Source organism: Pristiophorus japonicus, chromosome 3, assembly GCF_044704955.1.
Source record: "Pristiophorus japonicus isolate sPriJap1 chromosome 3, sPriJap1.hap1, whole genome shotgun sequence".
NCBI lineage: Eukaryota > Metazoa > Chordata > Chondrichthyes > Pristiophoridae > Pristiophorus > Pristiophorus japonicus.
In genome coordinates, this window is record NC_091979.1 from 258,982,763 (window position 1) to 259,005,140 (window position 22,378).

General features: G+C 44.7%; 1 protein-coding gene across 1 annotated transcript in view; it reads left to right on the forward strand.

Moving 5' to 3' along the window:
- The first annotated feature begins 17,527 nt into the window (after positions 1-17,527).
- The window catches only part of gfra1b (gdnf family receptor alpha 1b), a 367,204-nt gene continuing 362,353 nt past the window's right edge, over positions 17,528-22,378 (forward strand). The window contains exon 1 of the mRNA XM_070874977.1: positions 17,528-17,642. The gene's annotated coding sequence lies outside the window, so the exon portion shown is untranslated. The remainder of the gene's footprint in view (positions 17,643-22,378) is intronic.

Below are 22,378 nucleotides of genomic sequence, written 5' to 3' on the forward strand. Positions count from 1 at the left end.
ACATTTGGAAAAGCAAAATTTGGTCAGGCAAAGTCAGCATGGATTTATGAAGGGGAAGTCATGTTTGACAAATTTGCAGGAATTCTTTGAGGATGTAACAAACAGAGTGGATAAAGGGGAACCAGTGGATGTGGTGTATTTGGACTTTCAGAAGGCATTTGACAAGGTGCCACACAAAAGGTTACTGCACAAGATAAAAGTTCACAGGGTTGGGGCTAATATATTAGCATGGATAGAAGATTGGCTGACAAACAGAAAACAGAGAGTCAGGATAAATGGTTCATTCTCGGGTTGGCAATCAGTAACGAGTGGGGTGCCGCAGGGATCAGTGCTGGGACCCCAACTATTTACAATCTATATTAACGACTTGGAAGAGGGGACTGAGTGTAACGCTGCAAAGTTTGCTGACAATACAAAGATGGGAGGAAGGGCAATGTGTGAAGAGGACATAAAGAAGCTGCATGAGGACATAGACAGGCTAAGTGAGTGGACAGAAATTTGGCAGATGGAGTATAATGTTGGAAAGTGTGAGGTCATGCACTTTGGCAGAAAAAAAATCAAAGAGCAAATTATTATTTAAATGGAGAAAGATTGCAAAGTGCTGCAGTACAGCGGGACCTGGGGATACTTGTGCATGAAACACAAAAGGATAGTGTGCAGGTACAGCAAGTGATCAGGAAGGCCAATGGAATCTTGGCCTTTATTGCAAAGGGGATGGAGTATAAAAACAGGAAGTCTTGTTTCAGCTGTACAGGGTATTGGTGAGGCCACACCTGAAATACTGCATGCAGTTTTGGTTTCCATATTTAAGAAAGGATATACTTGCTTTGGAGGCAGTTCAGAGAAGGTTCACTAGGTTAATCCCGGGGATGAGGGGGTTGAATTATGAGGAAAGGTTCAGTAGGTTGGGCCTCTACTCATTGGAATTCAGAAGAGTGAGAGGTGATCTTATAGAAACGTATAAGATTATGAGGAGGCTTGACAAGGTGAATGCAGAGAGGATGTTTCCACTGGTAGGGGAGACTAGAACTAGAGGGCATGATCTTAGAATAAGTGGCCATTTAGAACTGAGATGAGGAGAAATTTCTTCTCTGAGGGTGGTGAATCTGTGGAATTCGTTGCCAGAGAGCTGTGGAAGCTGAGACATTAAATAAATTTAAGACAGAAATAGACAGTTTCTTAAACAATAAAGGGATAAGGGGTTATGGGGAGCGGGCAGGGAAGTGGACCTGAGTCCATGATCAGATCAGCCATGATCTTATTGAATGGCGGAGCAGGCTCGAGGGGCCTTATGGCCTACTTCTGCTCCTATTTCTTATGTTCTTATGAGAGGAAGCTCGAGTGGAGCATAAATGGCGGTATGGACTGGTTGGACCAAATGGCCTGTTTCTGTGCTGTATGTTCTAGGTAAGACATATGTCATTTTTAAAGTAACTTGGTTCTTTCATTTTATTTCGCTAAAATTTAATATCTGATGTTATTTTGCCATCCTCTACTTTTCATTATACATGAGTACAGGCAAGTCTAGCACATCGATGCAATTCATTGATCAACCCATCAGAAGGCACTCTTGAGCATTCCATGAAAGTATTGTAGTTATTATCCAGATGAACTACAACCCTCCAGATCTGTTGAATATTTGTCCACACCAAGATGCCAACCTAGTAACGCTGACTTAGATTTTTTGTTACTGGATTAGCCACATTTTTTAATTTTAATAAATTGGCTTTTTTTAATAAATTAAAACATTAAAAACTTCACTACCATCCAGACACTGCAAACAAAACTGATTAAAGAATGCAGAAATCTACTTTTTCCAAATTCAACATAGTGCATGCAGACAATATAAATCTGAAGCGGGCTGACGACATTTCCACTTTTGTGGCAGTGTGGTTGTACCATTAATATTGATGATAGAAACTTGGAAATTTCTGATAACATGGTTGCTTATGATAATTTATATTATGTGGGTGGAAGCTGCATAATACTGCAAAGGATTGTATATGCTGCTCTACTTCCTCACAAACTGCACTTTCACTGTTATCAATTGAAATATATTCATGAATAATAATTAAGGATGGAATTTGAAATGTTCTCGTTTTCACACAGTGCACATGCCACGCATTAATCTTGAGCTTTATGGCCCAGCCAGTTTCTCATATTTGAGGAACTAAAACTTAGTAGCACTGTTAAATTGTTTTTGTTGTCAGAGAGCTGCAGGCTTTGGGATTGCTTTCAATGCTTCACTCTTACTTCATTTCATGAAACTGGATAAAGAGGACCAAAGAAGTGCTGCTGGGGATAGCAAATGGCACCAGTAGCAGACTGGCTGCACACACCAATAAGGCACCCATGGTATTTACAGACCAAGGCACAGCTACTTGGCAGTGACTGAGGAACACTGTTTTGTAGGCTTGAATTCAGCAGGGAAGCAGTATTACCTGCTTCAATAAGACTGCACCCAACCTCCAGTTTAGGCACGGCACTGTCAACACAGAGAAGATGACCATGAGTTTTAAACCTCTAGCACATTCCAAGCAAGCAGATGGGCACTGAAATATCAGTCAATTTTCTGTCCACAAACAGATAATTGATGCTTTATTCAGCAGGATCAACTTCTTCATTTGATTTTTTACTGAGCAAAACAGCAGCATGACAGGAGAGCCCAATACGTGGCTGCAGAGCTGGTGCGGGAGGGAAGGATTCACATTCGTGGGGGCATTCGAGTTCTAGAATAAGGGAAGGCTGTACCGAAGAGATGATCTTCACCTGAAAATCACAGGCAAGGCATCTGTAGTTCTCCCATTATTTGCCCGTGCATGCAATGCCTTGCCAGCGGCACTGGCCTCAGAAAATTCTGCCTATGCTCTTTAGATTTTGATTTCTGGAGTACCTTTACAAACTGTCATTGTATTCATATTTTACAGTTGATAACAAAAAGATCGGACAGGTCACTATCACTAAACATTTAAAGATCATGTTGTGTCCTTTCATCATCTGTTGTGTTATCTTTAGATTTTTACAGCGTGACAGCTGCAGGAAAAATGCAGAGAGCAGCACCAGCCCTTATACATGGCCGTCTTCGACCTTACAAAGGCCTTTGACACTGTCAACCGCGAGGGTCTATGGAGCGTCCTCCTCCGTTTCGGATGCCTCCAAAAGGTTCGTCACCATCCTCCACCTGCTCCACGACGACATGCAGGCCGTGATCCTTACCACGGATCCATTATAGACTGTGCCATTGCACCAACCCTCTTAATCTTTCTCACTGCCATGCTCCACTTCACAGACAACAAGCTCCCCGCTGGAGTAGTATTAAACTACAGAACCAGTGAGAACCTGTTCTAACTTCGTCGTCTCCAGGCCAGGTCCAAGACCACCCAACCTCTGTCGTTGAGCTACAGCACGCGGATGACACCTGCGTCTGCGCACATACAGAGGCTGAACTCCAAGACGTAGTCAACGTATTTACTAAGGGGTACGAAAGCATGGGCCTTACGTGAAACATCCGTAAGACAAAGGTTCTCCACCAGCCTATCTTCGCAACACAGCACTGCCCCCTAGTCATCAAGATCCATGGCGCGGCCCTGGACAACATGGACCATTTCCCATACCTCGGAAGCCCCTTATCAACAAGAGCAGACATTGACGACGAGATTCAACACCGCCTCCAGTGCGCCAGTGCAGCCTTCGGCCACCTGAGGAAAAGAGTTTGAAGACCAGGCCCTCAAATCTGCCACCAAGCTCATGGTCTACAGTGCTGTAGTAATACCCACCCTCCTGTATGATTCAGAGACATGGACCATGTACAGTAGACACCTCAAGTCGCTGGAGAAATACCACCAACGATGTCTCCGCAAGATCCTACAAATCCCCTGGGAGGACAGGCGCACCAATGTTAGCATCCTCGACAAGACCAACATCCCCAGCATTGAAGCACTGACCACACTTGATCAGCTCCGCTGGGCAGGCCACATTGTTCGCATGCCAAACTCCCAAAGCAAACACTCTATTCGGAACTCCTTCACGGCAAACGAGCCAAAGGCAGGCAGAGGAAACGTTACAAGGACACCCTCAAAGCCTCCCTGATAAAGTGCAACATCCCCACTGACACCAAAGACTGCCCTAAGTGGAGGAAGTGCATCCGGGAGGGCGCTGAGCACCTCGAGTCTCATCGCCGAGAGCATGCAGAAAACAAGCGCAGGCAGCGGAAAGAGCGTGCGGTAAACCTGTCCCACCCACCCTTTCCCTCAACGACTATCTGTCCCACCTGTGACAGGGACTGTGGTTCTCGAATTAGACTGATCAGCCACCTAAGGACTCATTTTTAGAGTGGAAGCAAATCTTCCTCGATTCTGAGGGACTGCCTATGATGATGATGATGATGATGTTATTTTCATCTTTGCCAGGATTTTCCAATTCCAGTGCTTTCCAAAACATGGTTATCAATGTTAATACAATCCATGAAAGCCCTTCCTATCCAACGCAAGCTTTAATTCTGGCTCTGTGTCGGCTTCTTATTGATGTCACTAAGCCAGAATCCTGCATTTTGAAACCAGTTCCCTCCATTGTTAGTGGTGAAACATTAGAACAGTTGTCATCATATGCAATAGTGTAAGTTCTTTGGCCAAATCTATTGCTGTATGTGAAGCATTATTGCCACCATCTATCCTTGCTCTGATTATCATTACAAGTGCTATCTGGTAATGTAGTTTGAAATTCTAGATCTGGCCTTGATTTAAAGGCTGTACTGCCAAATCCATTTTTAGTGGCAGAATATACAATTACATGTTCATCAAATGAGGAGCTGACATGGTATTATCAAAGAACAGAGCAATTTTTCATCCACTGTCCTGGTCATGTAACCAATCAGCAAAAAGTCTTCCATTCATTAAAGTAATTTATGACATACAACAGGCAGCTCTGTGATCTTAAAAGATGTGACCTATCCACACTGAAATACCACATTATAGTAATCCTGGCTTTGCCCTTTTCACTGATAGGTAATTATTCACCTTCAGGCACTTCAATCCTGTTAATTATATCACAATTGTGCAAACCTTTTGGATTATATTACACCAACACATTTGGGAGAATGATCCATTTACATTGGTTTGCAACTTCTGCATCTACATAATTTTTCTCTTTGTAAATTTTTGGTAGCTGAGACTCTCTTTTTGGAAAACCAGCTATTTAAAGCTTTGTGGTTTTTAATCTCCAGTTGAAACAAATTTCCACTTTTTAAAGTTGATTATCTGTTGGAACAACACAGGATCCTGTGTCCCTAAAGTTTTTGAATAAAACACATTTTAACATATTGCTCTTCATTATGCCTGTTCCTTTTATTTGATTTCATTCATTTTCTATCCTTTAATCATTTTTTCTTACACTTTCTAATTAATGATCTCTGTGAATAGCATTTTCCAAACTCTCAAATTAGTTAATTTTAGGTTTTCTTACCTTTCATATCTTTCAGAACATTATTATAAAGTTTAAACCCTCCATGTGCGGAAGACTCTCAGCTGTTCAATGTTGTGCTAATTGCCAATAATTTACATATTAGCAGGGCCTAAAGTCTGCTTGAGGTTTCCGCTCGAGGCACCTAATAAAAGGGCCCCCAAAAATTTAGCAGTGGGACCACCACAGTTGTAATTTTGGAACAGCCCTTCCCACTGCTAAATTGGTATGCTTTGTGCCTGTTATACACCCGATAAACAGGTGCAATGCATACCAATTTCTTCCCCTTTTACATTTACACTGCTGCAATCAATGCAGCAGAGTGCCTGGTGTCTAGATTCATGCTGACAGTTACAATAGATCTGATAAGGTTACATTATAGCTTGCATTTTTTAATTAAGAAATTGTCCTCGTCATTACATTAAAATTGATCTTTCATTTTAATTCTTCAGGAGACACTTTAGTTCAGAGATCTGGGGACTGCAACTTGTAATTCGAGAGAACAAAAAGATAAAAATCTTGAACCATTGAAGTTAGCAATGACTAGAAATGGAAGTGACAGTGGAAGCTAGGGAGCCGGCAGCATGGCTCCTCGTCATATTTGTCAGACCCGCTCAACAAGAAACTGATAGTTCCTGGCATTTTGTGCTACCAGTATATTGCTTATGCCATGACTGGTGCATATAGAATGCTGTGTGAGATTCTAGATATGTACCTTAAACATTGCACTATTTCTTATTCATTACTGTAATATTCAGAACCCTATAGGATGGATGTATTTCTAGTTTGGGAAGGAGAGCTCTAAAACACAGCAATCAAAGCCCAAATGTTGACCAGGATTCACATAACATAAAAGAACCTGAACTTTAAACATTAAGCAACACAGGTACAGATCCACCGTAAAACTGAAAATCCAGTGACATTCCATCAGTGTCCTACGGTAGCTCCGACAAGAGACTGGCCGAACCTATTGGAAAATAGAAGGGACTCTGCCATTTCTGGAATTTTCTGGCATAGCTTCAGGCAAAGCCTCCACCTGTCTCTCACAAGGCAAATAGCATCAGGGGGCTGGAGTTTCCACTTTCCAGGCTTATTTAGAACCTGGTGTAGCACTGACAACTGATAAGCTGAACGAGGTGAGGCATGTAGTCCTCCAACTGGCCTGAACACCCTCACACAAAGAAAGATTTGCATTTATAGAGTGACTTTCAAGTCCACCGGAGGTCCCAAAACGCTTTACAGCCAATTAAATACTTTTAAAGTGTAGTCACTGTTGTAATGTAGGAAATGTGGCAGCCAATTTGTGTACAGCAAGCTCCCACAAACAACAATGTGACAATGACCAGATAATCTGTTTTTGTTATGTTGATTGAGGAATAAATATTGGCCAGGACACCGGGGATAACTCCCCTGCTCTTCTTCAAAATTGTGCTATGGGATCCACTTGAGAGAGCAGACAGGGCCGCGGTTCAATGTCTTATCCAAAAGCCAGCACCTCCAACAGTGCAGCATAGGAGTGTCAGCCTAGAATTTTGTGATCAAGTCTCTGGAGTGGGACTTGAACCCACAACCTTCTAACTCCGAGGCGAGTGTGCTGCTTACTGAGCCACAGCTGACACTGATGGCTGGGATGTGGGGGAGGGGCCTGATAAACAACCCCTCCCCACTGGCTGGCAGACACCAGGGGGCCGACATTCACTGTCCCCAGAGGGACGGCTGCCGTGGAGTTTGGGCGGGTGACCGATAAAATCGGAGGGATGATTTTCCCACCCCGAGCCATATTCAGCTCGGGGAGGATTTGAGCGGTGTGCACTTCCGCCGGAAACAACGTGGTGAAGTCGCTGTAAAGATAACTTTCCAGTGGAGAGCTCTGCATCGTTTTATTAATTTTAGTATTTTTATTTAAGATTACAGCATCCATTGTATTTATCTTTTAATAGTTTTATTAGTGATTTTGTTTAAGATTACAGTATCCACTGTATTTATCTTTTCATAGTTTTATTAATTTTTAGTGATTTTATTTAAGATTACAGTATCCACTGTATTTATCTTAATAGTTTTATTAATTTTAGTATTTTTATTTAAGATTACAGCATCCACTGTATTTATCTTTTAATAGTTTTATTAATTATTAGTGATTTTATTTAAGATTACAGTAGCCACTGTATTTATCTTTTAATAGTTTTATTAATTGTTTTGGATCCATTCAACCTGCTGAGTGCAGCTCAGAAGTTTGCACATACTTTTGTACAACTTTCAGGTCTGACTCTTTAGTAGAGTCCTGTGGGCTGCAGAGACCTGCTTGGCAGTGTTCACCCTGAGGATGGGAGGAGTGTTGGAGGGGCAGCACCTGGTACACCTGGTCAGAAGCAGGGTGGCACGCAGGAGATGGCATCGCCGTCAGCACCGTGCAGACAGGCAGCAGGCAAAGGAGGGCAGAACCATGGTTCGTTCATTCTGCGCCAGACCAGTGTGCCCGCCGTCTTCATCAGCCCGAATCAGGATTGCGGTTGGCTGCTTGGGGACAAGAGATATCCCCTATCCACTTCGCTGCCCACCGCTCTGCGGAACCCCAGGACAACGCCAGAGCATGCATACAATGATGCTCATTGTGCCACCAAGTGCATACAATGATGCTCATTGTGCCACCAAGTGCATCATCGAGCAGTGCATAGGCATGTTTAAGCAGAGATTCCGGTGCCTGGACCGCTCTGGTGGCACTCTGTAGTACTCTCCTCAATGGGTCTCCATAATCGTTGTGGTCTGCTGCATGCTGTACAACCTGGCCATCATGAGGGGACAGCCGCTGGAGGTCGAGCCAGCAATATCACCTGAGGAGGAGGAGGTGCAGGAGGAGATGCAGGAGGAGGAGGAGGTGCAGGAGGAGGAGGCTCAGGAGGAGGAGGATCCCTGTCGCCCCAGAGCTAGGAGGTGTCGACCCATCGCCACCCTGGAAGGACCAGGTGCAGACCGGCCAGCACCTCTTGGGTGGATGCATCCTCACATATATGAAGGTGCCTGACACCTCCCCTGTAATCTCCCTCCATGCATTATGTACTGCCTGTCTGCCAGGTCTCCCCACATCAGGAAACAGTATTCTTCTGTCCTCCGCATCATCCATCAGTGTCTCCAGCTCCAACCTGTTGGCTCTCCTTGCACCTCTTACACCAGCCATCCTTCCAAACTCCTTCCGCCCCCCACCCCCCCCCCCCCCCCCCCCCCCCCCCGCCGCCCCCAGGGCCTTGCTGCAAAGCCTGGCAGCTGGCTCATTAGAAACCCTTACCTGCATGCTGAATTTCTCAGTGGTGATAACGCTCAAATTAAGACAGCCACACCACTGAAAACTTCACTTTGGAATGGTTCATTTTTGGAGCTGAATATGGGGTGGCCCAGCCACGAAAAGGTTTTGCCGCTAATGGCCATAAAAAGGAGCACCAGCTTTCCAACGGTACTGAATTTTGGGCCACAGATTTTCCAGGCTTCAGACAAGACATGCCAAAGAAGTATGCACAGTGACACTTGCGCTGCCTGTCCCATACAAATCGGGTGCCCTCCCACTGACCCCACAAACCCCAAGAGGGTTCCCTCCTAGGTCCAAGCTGCCATGAAAGTATGCCCACTTCAGTCTCATGAGTCTTTTGGACCACAAAAGCAGTCAACCATCTCTAGTGATACTGCCCTTCCAGTTTCACCTAAGAGAAGTTCTAAGATAGGAGACAGAAGGTCATGTTTAGATATCTAGGTAATGCATGTTGTGAGGAAAGAATAGTATTTCTTATGCTCAATTTTGAGTTGCTTGTATTAGAAGAGAATGTGCCCTTATTTCATGCTAAGTTATTCAGCAAGTTTATAGTCAGATAGACGTGGACCACTTCCCATATCTCGGGAGCCTCCTACCAACAAGAGCAGGCATTGACGACGAGATCCAAAACCGCCTCCAGTGCAGCTTCGGCCTTCGGCCGCCTGAGGAAAAGAATGTTTGAATACCAGGCCCTCAAAACTGCCATCAAGCTCTTGGTCTACAGGGCTGTAGTAATACCCGTCCTCCTGTATGGCTCAGAAACATGGAACATGTACAATAGACACCTCAAGTCGCTGGAGAAATACCACCAATGATGTCTCCGCAAGATCCTACAAATCCCCTGGGAGGATAGACACACCAACATTCGCATCCTTGACCAGGGCAACATCCCCAGCATCAAAGCACTGACCACACTTGATCAGCTCTGCTGGGCAGGCCACATAGTTCGTATTCCAGTCACGAGACTCCCAAAGCAAGCGCTCTACTCGGAACTCCTTCAAGGCAAACGAGCCAAAGGTGGGCAGTGGAAACATTACAAGGACACCCTCAAAGCCTCCCTGATAAAGTGCAACATCCCCACTGACAGCTGGGAGACCCTGGCCAAAGACCGCCATAAGTGGAGGATGCGCATCGGGAGGGCGCTGAGCACCTCGAGTCTTGTCGTCGAAAGCGTGCAGAAATCAAGCGCAGGCAGCGGAAAGAGCGTGCGGCAAACCAGTCCCATCCACCCTTTCCCTCAATGACTATCTGCCCCACTTGTGACAGAGACTGTGGTTCTCATATTGGATTGTACAGCCGCCTAATAACTCACGTTAAGACTGGAAGCAAGTCTTCCTCGATTCCGAGGGACTGCCTATGATGATGATGATGAGTCATATAGGAAAGGGTACACTTATGTTGTGCTCAGTTATTCATCGCTAGAGTCCTCCTCAACCATCTTCTTCCCATGGCTGAGGAGCTCCTCCCAGAGTCACAGTGCGGATTCCGTCCCCTCCGGGGCACAACGTACATGATTTTTGCAGTGCGACAGCAACAGGAAAAATGCAGGGAACAGCGCCAGCCCTTATACATGGCCTTCTTCGACCTTACAAAGGCCTTTGACACTGTCAACCGCGAGGGTCTATGAAGCGTCCTCCTCCATTTCGAATGCCCCCAAAAGTTCGTCACCATCCTCCGCCTGCTCCACGACGACATGCAGCCCATGATCCTTACCAACGGATCCATCACAGACCCAATCCACGTCCGGACTGGGGTCAAACAGGGCTGCGTCATCGCCCCAACCCTCTTCTCAATCTTTCATGCTCCACCTCACAGTCAACAAGCTCCTCGCTGGAGTGGCACTAAACTACAGAACCAGTGGGAACCTGTTCAACATGCGCCATCTCCAGGCCAGGTCCAAGACCACCCCAACCTCTGTCGTCGAGCTACAGTACGCGGACGATGCCTGCGTCTGCGCACATACAGAAGCTGAACTCCAGGACATAGTCGACATATTTACTGAGGCATACGAAAGTATGGGCCTTACGCTAAACATCCGTAAGACAAAGGTCCTCCACCAGCCTGTCCTCGCCGCACAGCACTGCCCTCCAGTCATCAAGGTCCACGGCGCGGCCCTGGACACCGTGGACCACTTCCCATATCTCGGGAGCCTCCTATCAACAAAAGCAGTCATCGACAATGAGATCCAACACTGCCTCCAGTTCGCCTGTGCAGCCTTCGGTCGCCTGAGGAAAAGACTGTTTGAAAACCAGGCCCTCAAAACTATCACCAAGCTTATGGTCTACAGGGCTGTAGTAAAACTGCCCTCCTGCATGGCTCAGAGACATGGACCATGTACAGCAGACACCTCAAGTTGCTGAAGAAATATCACCAACAATGTCTCCGCAAGATCCTACAAATCCCCTGGGAGGACAGGCGCACCAACATCAGCGCCCTCATCCAGGCTAACATCCCCAGCATTGAAGCACTGACCACACTCGATCAGCTCCGCTGGGCAGGCCACATTGTTTGCATGCCAGACACGAGACTCCCAAAGCAAGTGCTCTACTCGGAGCTCCTTCATGGCAACGAGCCAAAGGTGGGCAGTGGAATCGCTACAAGGACACCCTCATAGCCTCCCTGATAAAATGCGACATCCCCACTGATACCTGGCAGTCCCTAGCCCAAGGCCGCCCTAAGTGGAGGAAGTGCATCCGAGAGGGCGCTGAGCATGTAGAAATCAAGTGCAGGCAGCGGAAAGAGCGTGCGGCAAACCAGTCCCACCCACCCCTTCCCTCAACATCTATCTGTCCCACCTGTGAGAGAGTCTGTGACTCTCATATTGGACTGTTCAGCCACCAAAGAACTCACTTCAGGAGTGGAAGCATGTCTTTCTCGATTCCGAGCGACTGCCTATGATGATGAGTTATTAATTTATATTATGTAGACTTGCATGTCTGATGTGATGTGATGTTCCAGGTTGGGTACTGGATTGAAGGATTTTTGATTTACACAGAAGCAGGGTTAAGCAGGATAAAAGGAAACTAAAACAGATGAGAAAACTTAATAAGATGAATTCTGATGTCCAATGCAGCAGTTGTGAAGTAATGGTCCACCTGATGCTGCACTGCATGTTCTTCTGCTTCCATACAGCTAAGGCCACATCCCCAGGAACGTCCATGTCCAAGCCTTTTTGGAAGACAATATTGTGCAGGGCACTGCAAGGTACAACTATGTGGGATACATAATCTGGAGCATATTGCAAAGCTCCTCCTTTCATTGCATTATCTATTAATGCAACGAAAGCACCCTTTAAGTTCTCTCAATAATAACTTTGTTCAAGCTATTGCCTCATTGTAACTTTTCTCAGTTATTGCTCTTGGAACTCTTGGAGGGGGCCCATATTCATGGCAGCAAGGGAGTCTGTCTTGTCACCCATAAGCCATTAGAAACTGGTATAATAGTAAACCAGATGCTTATATTTTTTTTTAACTGCACTTCTGGAACTGCAGAGCCACTTACACAGTGACAAGGTACTGCAACGATTTCCCTCCCAGTATCTGAGGTGGGCACCCTAGTGACACCATAAATGGAGGCTGCCCGAAGTAATTAAATGCCCTTAATTCCTGGTAATGGATCAGAGTACGGGGAATAAAACAAGATGCAAACAAAAGTCCGGTCCCACAGAGGACCTGCTACCACTGTGGCAGACAGGAAAGTTGACCTAATGATCAGCTTTCCTTTCCTTTCAATTGTTGTACTACGCTCCCCACGAGTATGCTCCAACCTTGTGAACTGGGACTGTGCATTTTAAATTATCCAAAAGGCTAACAATGATTCTTTTAATTTACCTATCAATCAATCAATTCAAAAGAAAGAACATATATTGTACATGTTAAAATAACTAATCAAATGTATTTACACTGGTTATCCTTGGCTCAGTGGTAGAACCCTCACCGTGAAACAACATTCCAAAGACTTGAGCACATAAAGACTGATACTTCAGTGGTATTCTCGGAGGTGTTGTTCCAAGACCAGTATATATTTTCCTGAGGTTCGATGCCCAAAACTAAACACAATCCTCCAGATGAGGTCTGACCAAGGCTCTGTACAACAGAAGCATCACTTCCTCACTTTTGAATTACAAATCCTTTGAGATAAAGGCCAACATTCCATTAGCCTTTTTGATTACTTTTTGTACCTGTACACTAGCTTTTAATGATTTGTGTACATGGATACCTAAATCTTTTTGCTCCTCCACAGTTCCTAGTATCTCATCATTAAGAAAATATTCAGATTAGTCTTTCTCATATCGAAAGTGGATGATCTCACACTTCCTCACATTGAAATTCATCTCCCATAGTTTTGTCCATATCGTTCATTGCCCAGCAACTGTGGACAACCATTATATATGGGAATGAAGAGCACTGTCCGTAATGCACTCTGGAATGTTGGGAAATTGAGTATACATGTTATGTCACCCGCCCTGAAATTTAATATTATACTGTTTAAGGTAGGAATTTCGTAACCCTATTTTTTTTTGGATCATTGGAAATGAATGCGATGTGTAAACTGTGCAGATATTCGATGGTATTGAGCTGTTGCAAACACCAACAAGCACTGTACAAAGTTGCACAGCTGCACCCAGGCTCTTCCATGACTCCCTCCATATACTTATGGAGGGAGTCACAGCATGCAGGGAGGTGCTCTTCCCTTCCGATAGATGGAAGGGACTTTCCCAGGCCACCAACAGAGATTTGTTGCACATTGCATAGGAGGGCACAACCAGGGATGTCATCAGGAGGACCTGGCTGCAGTGCCGCAAACCTTTCAATGATCTCAGTCGATCACAAAACGTTTCAGCAAAGTCACACTCAACCTCATTCTGCTGTGCCACTCATCACATCCCCATCACTCTGCCTTCCCTACCCTACTCCTGTACATCCTTGCACCAACTTACCTTGCACCGCCCCCCCATCCCTCTCTATCTACATTATCCCTTCCCCAACTCACTAGCCACCTCTCACACTTACCCTTATCCTTGTCCAATCATATCAACTAACAACACAGAAGGGTAGGCACTTGGGTCTTTCATCCAATGTTCATGTAAAGTTTCTGTTAATGTGTTGTCAAACATTAAAATCTTTATTTTCAACACTTTGCGTTCTTGGACAGATCTGTGTGCTCCTTTGCAAGTGGCTTAGTGAGTTGTAGTGAATGGTGACCCCTCTGCAATGGTGATGAGTGTGAAAGGAATGGCTTGGGCATTTTAAGGATGCTTTATGGTGTTGGAGTGGGATGGTGCCAATTTGGTGCCTCATGTGGCAGCCAAGGTGTACAGCATCAATGTGGCCATGGTGGGGCCATCCTTGGTCTCCAGGGCAGCAATGTGATCATGTGCTGATGCCCTGTGTCCTGTGTAGCATTTGGTGATTGCAGGGAAGGTTGGTTCTGGTGTGCCTGGTGATGTTGGTGTTGGGGCTGATCGTGGTGGGATTCTGAAGACCAAGGTGAGATTCCACCAATGCTGATGGAATAGATGGCAGCTGAAGTTTGGATGACAGAAGCAATCTGTTAATGGTGAGAGAGAGTGCTCCAAGGAGGTGACACTGGAGAGAGAGTTTAATCCAAACACTTCCAACCTTCCTGAAGCTGAAAGTGTATTCCAATCCTGACAGCTCTAGCTTCTTACATTGGAAAGTGAATGGTAGCTTTTTTACCACTTTTGCAGCTGTCACCTATTCAAAGCAATGGAGAGTTGTTCAAAGCCCGACCTACTTACCCGACATGATCCCCGAGCGACGTGTACCTTGTGAAAAAGTTGGAAAAATGGTTAGTAGGTGGTAAAATGCTGTTCAACTACCTTTAAATACTGTCCTAACTATTTCAATTGGCTCATCCGCCACTTAGTGCCGGGTTTGTAAAGCGCAGGCAGACCCGGCACTTGGGAAACTTACACAGAGGCGGGTTCAGAGAGGGATGCTGCCCCACTGTCACTCTTTTAGATTCTGACAGTGGACCCGCCACCAAACCCGCCCTCTGAGCGCCGGCAACGTACAGCCCTTACTATCTACTCTGGATACAACATTTCTTTGCATTAAAGGTGCTGTATAAATGTAATTCGTTTAAACTTACAGAACCATTCAGCTGAAGAAGACAGACATTTTACAAGAGTTTTTAGGAGTCTAACGGTGAAATTCTCTCTTCAACAAAGATCCTATATAAATCAATCCCATTATCAGTTTCCCACATCCCATCTTTACTTTATAATATGCTTTTGTATGTAGCTTCCAAGTACTGCCTTATAAAGGCAATTCACTGCACTAGATATTACATGATCCTAACAGAAAATTATGCAGCCTGAGTCTCAGAGCAAATAAGCAAATTGCACGCCAGAATCACTGAACCATGTATAAGGGATTAAAACAGTCTTATCAACCAATTAGGTTACTGCCTTTACCTCATGAATTTCAAAATCACGTTGCAGAAGCAGCAGTAGTATTTATCATGACCTTTTACACAGTAACGCTGATAACAACAGTTTTATTGTTAACACAATGCATCATGAGAGACCACCTGTTGTTGCTAAGCCAAATTATCGTCCCTAAAGGTGGAAGCATAACAATTAGACACAAGGTTAGTGTTTGTATTAAACATCAAAGGAGAAACTATATAATCATTCAACAAACTAATACAAATTGTGCTAAGAGGTGATTGTGAAACCCTAACATTTTGGTGAAAATAAAGAAAGCTTATATTTACAAAGCATTTTATCACATCTCTCAGAAGCATACAATCAATTGCTTTGAAGTGCAGTGACCATTACAGTGGTAACCATTTTCAAACAGCAAGATCCCACAAACTGCAAGTTAATCTATTTTTGGTAGTTGGTTAAAAGAAAAAAATGGGCTGGGGACCAGGAGAAGTCCCTGCATTTATTCAAGTAATATCATTGAATTTTAAATATGCACCCGAACCACTGGAACAAGCAGATGGGGTTCCATTTGATGTCTCATCCACAGGAAGACATTTCTGACAACACAGCTCTCCCTTGGTACTGCACTGGAGTATCAGTGTAAATAATAAGACAATCTGGATTAGTGTATCTGTGAGTGCTGCTAAAAATGGCTTTCACTCATCAATTAGATACTGGACGAGATAAATATTCAACATGGTCACTTACAACATGTCGCCTGCTAAAAAGTTCCACAGGTATGGAGATAGGACTGGCATGACTTGAATGATAGCTAGCAAGTGGCAACTGTTCACATTTTTCTATTTAGGATATCATCTGATATTTAAATTATGAACAAACATTTAAAATTAAAGCAATCCAAAAAATTAAACCATACCATGTTATGTTCTCAATCATGATGTGCACACATTCCATTTAAAGTCGGAGCTGCAAAGAAAACTATCCGAATGGTCGGATTGATAACAGAAACCACCATTGTTTACAAAAGTCTCAGGATTTACACAGACTTTCATAAATATTCCATACAGAACAGTTGATCGGTAAACAGATTTTAAGCCTCATCCCATAAACTGTGGTATCTGTCTGCCACCTAAGGCTAAAAATTCCTGTTGCTGGATTTATCTAATGACCGCTTAGCGCATATTTTAATGGCGGCATACCCATTTATTTAAATAAGTTAATACCTCTGTTAAAATAATGGACAGAGAAAAGTTATACCAAAACACGTTTGACCCCCTAACATCAATAACAGTCATTTCTAGCTTATATGAACTGACATTCTTGGGCCAATTTACTGATCACAGGGAAAAGGTGGCAATGATCGTTGTGCTCTCTTGTAGTTCCACACAAGAAAAATGGTCTCCCGATCCCTGCAATTTATTTAAATAATTTTAACGTTCTTCATATTTCTCAAATGTACAGGGAGTATTACAGCAACAGGTGGTGGGAAATGAGGGTGCACCAGCTCTTAAAGGGCTGCTGCACCGACAGTGGCACTGTTTAATTTTGAATAGAACCTGGTTGTTGTGGTGAGAACAATTTCCAGAGTAGCTGAGAGGAACTGCCTCCTTTACCAAAGAAAGTCAAGATAAACATTGGAAAACCTGCAGCAGAGGAAGGTAGACATTTTTGGTGCTGAGAAGAACCCTTATACCTGAGCCAATGCGCAGCAAGCATGGCAGGAGCTGGGCAATTGTGTTTGTGTGTATCTCACATTCTTAGGTCATGGAAACAATTGAGAAAAATGTTCTTTGGACTGATGGAGAATGCCAAACTGGAGTTTTCTACAGTCAAAGGAAAGGATTACCTGTAATATACAGTGCAATCTGTAAAACATTATTCCTATCTCTCACATCTGACACCCAAATTAAACCCGCAACTGCAACTTGGTGGCCAACAACAAAAAGCTTCCTTTGCAGCACGTTAACTGTTGCCTATTTTGCAGCCAATTTGCTATGGCTCCTCAAACTACAGTAAACTCTTGTTTACCCGGCTTGTTTGGGGATTTGGCAACTCCGGGTAAACGAATTTTCCGATAGGGCGAGTTTACATAAATCGCAAAAAAAAATTAAAGGGAAAAACAATCACGTTTACCCTTAGGACAGCATTACTTACCTCTCTGCAATCGGTATAGGTTGGACTGCCCATATTTACTGGCGGTCACTGCAGGGTGTACGGGTCGGACGGGACTCAAAAAGCGGGCCGGTGTGGCAACCAGGGGCATTGCACACGTAGCTGTTCCAGGTGGTACTGTTCAGCGCCGCTGCAAAACCAGCCCCGGAGACCCCTGCGGGGCGCTGGAGGCTGACTACCCACCCAGGAGACCTCACCGCCGTCATTGCCGCCCCTCCAGGACAGAAAATGGAATATGAAAGACTGGAAGATCCGCCCCATAGAGTGCTGGGTGGCTAATCATGATTCAGTAAGAAGGTAAGTACAATGTATAGTTTGCACAGCTTAAAACAAGTAATAATGTTCACTGTTGCTTGTATTTGTTATGTAGTCAATGATCCTCTCATTTTTGTTTAGCTGCCGAATCTCGCAATATTTAAAATTCCATTACGGCGGGTTTTTCGTTACATTTGTATCCGGGTAAATGAGAGTTTACTGTACTTTCATGCTCTAGTCATTTGGAATAGGCTTGAGCAGCTGAATGGCCTATTCATGTTCCTATGTTCATTCTGAAAGTGACTGTTTGGTCTATTTCCCCAACAATTGAGAGAGAACTTGCACTATTGGTGGACTAGTTAAGCCATTCATGTATACAATTCCTATTGGGGTTTCTGATGGTTACAGGTGTGACATCAGTGAGCCCCTGCATTTTCGGAAAGCCTGCAACCTAGTAAAAATACTGCACGATCTCATGCTTTAGCATAAAATATAATCTATATTGTTACTGATGAACCAAAAGAATCTTAAAACTTTCCTTCTATTCATCACTAAGCTCATTCATCACTAAGCTCATTCTTCACTAAGCTTTCAGTGGAACAACTCTGATAAAATGTTAAAAATTAAGTGGCATTTCTAGTATCCAAATCATTATTCCAGAAAAATAAGCGAATTATTATTTGGCAGAAGTGCTCCACTGAATGTTTGAACCAGCTGTTTGCACTGAGGCAATTAATACAATAGGAGCTATTTTAACAAAACCAAATTAGGATTTTTTTTTTACTGCGTTTGCTGTTAATGAGGCTCATTTAGATGATCTTCATGTGGGTGTGTGCGTATGTGTAGGGAGACCAGTTTTTGTTAACATAATAGCATAAAAAGAAGTGATTAGAATAACATAAAGTTAAATAGAGAGATAGCCATTGGGACATGGATGATTTGACTGAAACATAATTAAATTCAGATAAGCATTTTCAAAGTTTAAAGTTTTTTCACATATATTTTTAATAGATTTATGGCATTCTCCACAAAAATGAGACAGCCACAGAAGTCTTCCCTCTTTGTTGCAATATAAGTCACTTACTTTTTAACCTCTTTTCAAGTCTTGTATTTTATGTTGTGTCTAAAAATATGTGTGTGTGGAGGGGAGAGGGGACAGATCTGGCCATTGATCTTTTTTAATGACAGACTAACTGCTTTTATTTTTAAAACCAATGCCTGGCAGAGGCTGAGTTTTCTTCTGACAGACTGCCTGCTGAGTTTTATTTTAAATCCACATCATCGTCCTAGGCAGTCCCTCGAAATCGAGGAGGACTTGCTACCACTCTTAAAATGAGTTCTTAGGTGGCTGAACAGTCCAATACGAGAACCACAGACTCTGTCACAGGTGGAGCAGATAGTCGTTGAGGGAAAGGGTGGATGGGACTGGATTGCCACATGCTCTTTTCGCAGCCTGCGCTTATTTTTGCACGCTCTAGGTGATGAGGCTCGAGGTGCTCAGCGCCCTCCCGGATGCACTTCCTCCACTTAGGGCGGTCTTTGGCCAGGGACTCTTGTGTGTCAGTGGGGTTGTTGCACTTTATCAGGGAGGCTTTGAGGGTGTCCTTGTAACATTTCCTCTGCCCACCTTTGGCTCATTTGCTGTGAAGGAATTCCGAGTAGAGCGCTTGCTTTGGGAGTCTCGTGTCTGGCATGCGGACAGTGTGGCCTGCCCAGCAGAGCTGATCAAGTGTGGTCAGTGCTTCAATGCTGGGGATGTTGGCCTGGCTGAGGACGCTAATGTTGGTGCGTCTGTCTTCCCAGGGGATTTGCAGGATCTTGCGGAGACATCATTGGTGGTATCTCTCCAGCGACTTGAGATGTCTGCTGTACATGGTCCATGTCTCTGAGCCATACAGAAGCATGGGTATTACTGTAGACCATGAGCTTGGTGGCAGTTTTGAGGATCTGGTCGTCAAACACTCTTTTCCTCAGGCGGCCGAAGGCTGCACTGGCGCACTGGAGGCGGTGTTGAATCTCATCGTCAATGCCTGCTCTTGTTGATAAGAAGCTCCCGAAGCATAATAAGGATTAATTGACTGCGCACGCTTCTTTAAAAAAAAAAACAATTTAGATATTTAAATTGTCTACAAAAGTTTATTTTTTTATTTTTACAGTCTGGGCTGCAAAGGTTTTTTTGGAGCAGCCTGTTTTTTTAAAATAATTTTATTGTTTTACAGCCTAATTCTTGAGTGCTTATTTTAAACAAACTGAAAAGTTTTCTGTTATATATGTAAACCTTGTGTAGCCATCAGAGGGCTCATCCCCTGGAGTCCCAAGGGATCCCACAATCCCTTGGGAGCACCTGTACTTGAGGAGGCCTCACAGGCTGGAGAGGCACTCTGAGATCTGCAATAAAAGACTACGGTCACACTTTACTTTGAGCTCACAGTATCCAGTCAGACTCTTTATTTATACATAACAGCTGGCGACGAGATACAGATGACAAACCCAACGATGCAGTGAACAGTGGGCATCCTGGAGAAATTTTTGGAGTGAGATGATTGGGAAACCTTTGTGGAGCGACTTGACCAATACTTCGTGGCTAATGAGCTGGAAGGAGAAGAGAACGCTGGCAAACGAAGGGCAATTCTCCTCACCGTCTGTGAGGCACCAACACGTGATCTCATGAAAAATCTGCTTGCTCCAGCGAAACCCACAGAAAAATCGTACGATGAGTTGTGCACACTGGTCCAAGAGCATCTGAACCCGAAGAAAAGCATTCTGATGGCGAGATACCGGTTCTACACCTACAAAAGGCCGGAAGGCCAGTAAGTGGCGAGCTATGTCGCCGAGCTGAAATGCCTTGCAGGAAGTTGCAAATTTGAAGGACATTTGGAGCACATGCTCAGAGACTTTTTTGTACTTGGCATTGGCCATGAAGTGATACTACTCAAACTTTTGACTGTATAGACCCCAACCTTGAGTAAAGTCATAGCGATAGCCCAGGCGTTCATTGCCACCAGTGACAATACTAAGCAAATCTCTCAGCACACGAGTGCTGCTACAAGTACTGTGAACAAAGTGATGTTGTTTTCAAATCGCAACGTACAGGGCAGGCCCCACATGCCTGCAGCTGCACGTCCGCAGATGTCTCAGAGTCCACCATCAAGGGTGATGAATGCAAGGCCATTAATATCTTGTTGGCGCTGCGAAGGTGATCATCGTTTCCATTCATGCCACTTCAAAGGGTACATTTGCAAGGGCTATGGAACAATGGGACACCTCCAACGAGTGTGCGAGCTGCACACCCTGCTAATCCTGCAAACCACCATTTTGCAAAGGAGGACAGATCCACGGCGATCACGACGAACCAGAGCCTCAGACCGAGGAGGCAGAGGTATATGGGGTGCACACATTTACCACAAAGTATCCCCCGATAATGCTGACGGTTGAATTAAATGGACTCCCGGTGTCAATGGAGCTGGACACGAGCACGAGCCAGTCCATTATGAGCAAAAAGACTTTCGATAAATTGTGGTACAGCAAGGCCTCAAGGCCAGTCCTGACTCCCATTCGCACGAAACTGAGAACTTATACAAAGGAACTGATTCCCATAATTGGCAGTACTACTGTAAAGGTCTCCTACAATGGAGCGGTGCACAAGCTACCACTCTGTGTGGTACTGGGTGATGATCCCACGCTGCTCGGCAGGAGCTGGCAGGGAAAGATACGCTGGAACTGGGACGACGTCCGAGCACTCTCATCCACTGACGACACTTCGTGTGCCCAGGTCTTAAACAAGTTCCCCTCCTTGTTCGAACCAGGCATCGGGAAGTTCCAAGGAGCAAAAGTGCAGATCCACCTAATTCTGGGAGCGTGACCCATCCATCACAAGGCGAGAACAATATGGTACACGATGAGAAAGAGGGTGGAGATCGAGCTGGACAGGCTGCAATGAGAGGGCATCATTTCGACGATCGAATTCAATGAGTGGGCCAGTACAATTGTTCCAGTCCTCAAGGGAGACAGCGCTGTCAGAATCTGTGGTGATTATAAAGTAACTATCAATCGTTTCTCCCTGCAGGATCAATACCCACTACCAAAGGCTGACGACCTTTTTGCGACGCTGGTGGGAGGAAACATGTTCACGAAGATGGACTTAACCTCGGCCTACGTGACACAGCAGCTGGAGGAATCATCGAAGGACCTCACCTGCATCAACACGCACAAAGGTCTCTTTATTTACAACAGATGCCCGTTTGGAATTCGATCAGCGGCGGCAATATTCCAGAGAAACATGGAAAGCTTACTGAAGTCGGTCCCGCACGCGGTGGTCTTCCAGAATGACTTCTTGGTTATAGGTTGGGACACAGTCGAGCATCTGCAGAACCTGGAGGAGGTTCTTAGTCGACTCAACTGTGTGGGGCTCAGGTTAAAATGCTCGAAGTGCATTTTCCTGGTGCCTGAAGTAGAGTTCCTGGGGAGAAGAATCGCGGCGGACGGCCACCATTTCGAAGACAGAGGCAATCGAGAACACACTGAGGCCACAGAACGTGACGGAGCTGCAGTCGTTTCTAGGACTCCTGAATACTTTAGCAACTTCTTACCAGGTCTCAGCACACTGTTAGAACCACTGCACGCCTTACTGCATAAAGGAGACGAATGGGTATGGGGCAAAAGCCAAGAAAATGCCTTTGTAAAGCTAGAAAATTGTTATGCTCAAACAAATTGCTTGTGTTGTATGATCCATGTAAGCGTTTGGTACTAGCATGTGATGCGTCGTCGTATGGAGTCGG